Source organism: Danio rerio, chromosome 4 (genome assembly GCF_049306965.1).
Source record: "Danio rerio strain Tuebingen ecotype United States chromosome 4, GRCz12tu, whole genome shotgun sequence".
In the NCBI taxonomy this organism is placed as follows: Eukaryota; Metazoa; Chordata; class Actinopteri; order Cypriniformes; family Danionidae; genus Danio; species Danio rerio.
This window is the reverse complement of record NC_133179.1, coordinates 55,760,001-55,765,000: the sequence shown is the minus strand read 5'-3', so window position 1 is coordinate 55,765,000 and position 5,000 is coordinate 55,760,001. Positions and strand designations below refer to the sequence as shown.

The window sequence follows — 5,000 nt, the reverse complement described above, 5'->3', positions numbered from 1 at the left end:
ACTGAAAGGTTGGTGGTTCAAACCCACCCAGGGACGGATCAAGCATTTTGCTGCCTTGTAACTGCTAACACGTGCACTGGACATAGATCCTGGGCCACATTCTGCCCAGCATTACAAGACGAAATCAGGATTTAGCAGAACATTGTCACGGGTAGGGAAGGTATTACTGTAAACAGTGTTTAGCTCTTAAAAGTTTATCTCATCAGCCCGGCTAGCTCAGTCGGTAGAGCATGAGACTCTTAAAGTCAGGGTCGTGGGTTCGAGCCCCACGTTGGGTGTTCCTGTTATTTTTCTCTCTCTCTCCCAGCAAACTTACATTAGGGTTCATGTAGCAGACCTTTTGAGACAAAGTTCAGCGTTTCTACCACTGTAGGTGACCTTTCACTAAGTCTCTGTGGCGCAATCGGTTAGCGCGTTAGGCTGTTAACTGAAAGGTTGGTAATTCAAGCCCACCCAGGGACGAGTTAGGCATTTTGCTGCCTTGCAACTGCTAACATGTGCACTGGACATAGATCCTGGGCCACATTCTGTGCAGCGTTACAAGATGAAATCAGGATTTAGCAGAAGATTGTCACGGGTAGGAAGGTATTACTGTAAAGGGTTTCTGGTTCCTAAAACAGCTTTTCATCAGCCCGGCTAGCTCAGTCGGTAGAGCATGAGACTCTTAATCTCAGGGTCGTGGGTTCGAGCCCCACGTTGGGCATTCCTGTTACTTTTCTCTCTCTCTCTCCCAGCAAACTTACATTAGGCTTCATGTAGCAGACTTTGAGACAAAGTTCCGCGTTTCTACCACTGTAGGTGACCTTTCACTAAGTCTCTGTGGCGCAATCGGTTAGCGCGTTAGGCTGTTAACTGAAAGGTTGGTGGTTCAAGCCCACCCAGCTACGAATTAGGCATTTTGCTGCCTTGCAACTGCTAACACGTGCACTGGACATAGATCCTGGGCCAGCCACATTCTGTCCAGCGTTACAAGATGAAATCAGGATTTAGCAGAACATTGTCATGGGTAGGGAAGGTATTACTGTAAACGGTTTCTAGCTCCTAAAAGAGCTTCTCGTCAGCCCCGCTAGCTCAGTCGATAGAGCATAAGACTCTTAATCTCAGTGTCGTGGGTTAGAGCCCCACATTGGGCGTTTCTGTTACCTCTCTTTCTCTCAGCAAACTATCATTAGGGTTCATATAGCAGACCTTTTGAGACAAAGTTCAGCGTTTCTACCACTGTAGGTGACCTTTTACTAAGTCACTTTGGCGCAATCGGTTAGCGTGTTCGGCTGTTAACCGAAAGGTTGGTGGTTCAAGCCCACCCAGGGACGAATTAGGAATTTTGCTGCCTTGCAACTGCTAACATGTGCACTGGACATAGATCCTGGGCCACATTCTGTCCAGCGTTACAAGATGAAATCAGGATTTAGCAGAAGATTGTCACGGGTAGGAAGGTATTACTGTAAACGGTTTCTGGTTCCTAAAAGAGCTTCTCATCAGCCCGGCTAGCTCAGTCGGTAGAGCATGAGACGCTTAATGTCAGGGTCGTGGGTTCGAGCCCCACGTTGGGCGTTCCTGTTATTTTTCTCTCTCTCTCCCAGCAAACTTACATTAGGGTTCATATAGCAGACCTTTTGAGACAAAGTTCAGCGTTTCTACCACTGTAGGTGACCTTTCGCTAAGTCTCTGTGGCGCAATCGGTTAGCGCGTTAGGCTGTTAACTGAAAGGTTGGTAATTCAAGCCCACCCAGGGACGAGTTAGTCATTTTGCTGCCTTGCAACTGCTAACACGTGCACTGGACATAGATCCTGGGCCACATTCTGTGCAGCGTTACAAGATGAAATCAGGATTTAGCAGAAGATTGTCACGGGTAGGAAGGTATTACTGTAAAGGGTTTCTGGTTCCTAAAAGAGTTTTTCATCAGCCCGGCTAGCTCAGTCGGTAGAGCATGAGACTCTTAATCTCAGGGTCGTGGGTTCGAGCTCCACGTTGGGCGTTCCTGTTACTTTTCTCTCTCTCTCCCAGCAAACTTACATTAGGGTTCATGTAGCAGACTTTGAGACAAAGTTCCGTGTTTCTACCACTGTAGGTGACCTTTCACTAAGTCTCTGTGGCGCAATCGGTTAGCGCGTTCGGCTGTTAACTGAAAGGTTGGTGGTTCAAGCCCACCCAGCTACGAATTAGGCATTTTGCTGCCTTGCAACTGCTAACACGTGCACTGGACATAGATCCTGGGCCAGCCACATTCTGTCCAGCGTTACAAGATGAAATCAGGATTTAGCAGAACATTGTCATGGGTAGGGAAGGTATTACTGTAAACGGTTTCTAGCTCCTAAAAGAGCTTCTCGTCAGCCCCGCTAGCTCAGTCGATAGAGCATAAGACTCTTAATCTCAGTGTCGTGGGTTAGAGCCCCACATTGGGCGTTTCTGTTACCTCTCTTTCTCTCAGCAAACTATCATTAGGGTTCATATAGCAGACCTTTTGAGACAAAGTTCAGCGTTTCTACCACTGTAGGTGACCTTTTACTAAGTCACTTTGGCGCAATCGGTTAGCGTGTTCGGCTGTTAACCGAAAGGTTGGTGGTTCAAGCCCACCCAGGGACGAATTAGGAATTTTGCTGCCTTGCAACTGCTAACATGTGCACTGGACATAGATCCTGGGCCACATTCTGTCCAGCGTTACAAGATGAAATCAGGATTTAGCAGAAGATTGTCACGGGTAGGAAGGTATTACTGTAAACGGTTTCTGGTTCCTAAAAGAGCTTCTCATCAGCCCGGCTAGCTCAGTCGGTAGAGCATGAGACGCTTAATGTCAGGGTCGTGGGTTCGAGCCCCACGTTGGGCGTTCCTGTTATTTTTCTCTCTCTCTCCCAGCAAACTTACATTAGGGTTCATATAGCAGACCTTTTGAGACAAAGTTCCGCGTTTCTACCACTGTAGGTGACCTTTCACTAAGTCTCTGTGCTGCAATCGGTTAGCGCGTTAGGCTGTTAACTGAAAGGTTGGTGGTTCAAGCCCACCCAGGTACGAATTAGGCATTTTGCTGCCTTGCAACTGCTAACACGTGCACTGGACATAGATCCTGGGCCAGCCACATTCTGTCCAGCGTTACAAGATGAAATCAGGATTTAGCAGAACATTGTCACGGGTAGGAAGGTATTACTGTAAACGGTTTCTGGTTCCTAAAAGAGCTTCTCATCAACCCCGCTAGCTCAGTCGATAGAGCATGAGACTCTTAATCTCAGGGTCGTGGGTTCGAGCCCCACGTCGGGTGTTTTTGTTACTTTTCTCTCTCTCTCCCGGCAAACTTACGTTAGGGTTCAGGTAGCAGACTTTGAGACAAAGTTCCGCGTTTCTACCACTGTAGGTGACTTTTCAGTAAGTCTCTGTGGCGCAATTGGTTAGCGCGTTCGGCTGTTAACTGAAAGGTTGGTGGTTCAAGCCCACCCAGGGACGAATTAAGAATTTTGCTGCCTTGCAACTGCTAACATGTGCACTGGACATAGATCCTGGGCCACATTCTGTCCAGCGTTACAAGATGAAATCAGGATTTAGCAGAATATTGTCACGGGTAGGGAAGGTATTACTGCAAACGGTTTCTGGTTCCTAAAAGAGCTTCTCATCAGCCCGGCTAGCTCAGTCGGTAGAGCATGAGACTCTTAATGTCAGGGTGGTGGGTTCGAGCCCCACGTTCGGCGTTCCTGTTACTTTTCTCTCTCTCTCCCGGCAAACTTACATTAGGGTGTATGTAGCAGACTTTGAGACAAAGTTCCGCGTTTCTACCACTGTAGGTGACCTTTCACTAAGTCTCTGTGGCGCAATCGGTTAGCGCGTTCGGCTGTTACCTGAAAGGTTGGTCGTTCAAGCCCACCCAGGGACGAATTAGGCATTTTGCTGCCTTGCAACTGCTAACACGTGCACTGGACATAGATCCTGGGCCACATTCTGTCCAGCGTTACAAGATGAAATCAGGATTTAGCAGAAGATTGTCACGGGTAGGAAGGTATTACTGTAAACGGTTTCTGGTTCCTAAAAGAGCTTCTCATCAGCCCGGCTAGCTCAGTCGGTAGAGCATGAGACTCTTAATCTCAGGGTCGTGGGTTCGAGCCCCACGTTGGGTGTTCCTGTTACTTTTCTCTCTCTTTCTCAGCAAACTTACATTAGGGTTCATATAGCAGACCTTTTGAGACAAAGTTCTGACTTTCTACCACTGTAGGTGACCTTTCACTAAGTCTCTGTGGCGCAATCGGTTAGCGCGTTCAGCTGTTAACTGAAAGGTTGGTGGTTGAAGCCCACCCAGGGGCGAATTAGGCATTTTGCTGCCTTGCAACTGCTAAACCGTGCACTGGGCATATATCCTGGGCCACATTCTGTCCAGCGTTACAAGATGAAATCAGGATTTAGCAGAACATTGTCACGGGTAGGGAAGGTATTACTGTAAACGGTTTCTAGCTCCTAAAAGAGCTTTTCATCAGCCCCGCTAGCTCAGTCGATAAAGCATGAGACTCTTAATCTCAGCGTAGTGGGTTAGAGCCCCACATTGGGCGTTTCTGTTACCTGTCTTTCTCTTAGCAAACTATCATTAGGGTTCATATAGCAGACCTTTTGAGACAAAGTTCCGCGTTTCTACCACTGTAGGTGACCTTTCACTAAGTCTCTGTGGCGCAATTGGTTAGCGCGTTAGGATGTTAACTGAAAGGTTGGTGGTTCAAACCCACCCAGGGACGGATCAAGCATTTTGCTGCCTTGTAACTGCTAACACGTGCACTGGACATAGATCCTGGGCCACATTCTGCCCAGCATTACAAGACGAAATCAGGATTTAGCAGAACATTGTCACGGGTAGGGAAGGTATTACTGTAAACAGTGTTTAGCTCTTAAAAGTTTATCTCATCAGCCCGGCTAGCTCAGTCGGTAGAGCATGAGACTCTTACAGTCAGGGTCGTGGGTTCGAGCCCCACGTTGGGTGTTCCTGTTATTTTTCTCTCTCTCTCCCAGCAAACTTACATTAGGGTTC

The 5,000-nt window shown here is 47.7% G+C and overlaps 1 protein-coding gene, 1 long non-coding RNA gene and 4 other non-coding genes across 6 annotated transcripts in view; 5 read left to right on the top strand and 1 right to left on the bottom strand.

The window, feature by feature from the left end:
• The window catches only part of LOC141381532 (uncharacterized), a 105,588-nt gene that overhangs the window by 37,441 nt on the left and 63,147 nt on the right, over nt 1–5,000 (top strand). The window lies entirely within an intron of this gene.
• The window catches only part of si:ch73-110p20.1, a 592,105-nt gene that overhangs the window by 532,515 nt on the left and 54,590 nt on the right, over nt 1–5,000 (bottom strand).
• On the top strand, nt 631–703 carry trnak-cuu (transfer RNA lysine (anticodon CUU)). The gene has a single exon. It is a non-coding gene; the product is annotated as a tRNA-Lys (tRNA).
• On the top strand, nt 1,907–1,979 carry trnak-cuu (transfer RNA lysine (anticodon CUU)). The gene has a single exon. It is a non-coding gene; the product is annotated as a tRNA-Lys (tRNA).
• Nucleotides 3,366–3,439, top strand: trnan-guu (transfer RNA asparagine (anticodon GUU)). Its single transcript has one exon. It is a non-coding gene; the product is annotated as a tRNA-Asn (tRNA).
• Nucleotides 4,032–4,104, top strand: trnak-cuu (transfer RNA lysine (anticodon CUU)). The gene has a single exon. It is a non-coding gene; the product is annotated as a tRNA-Lys (tRNA).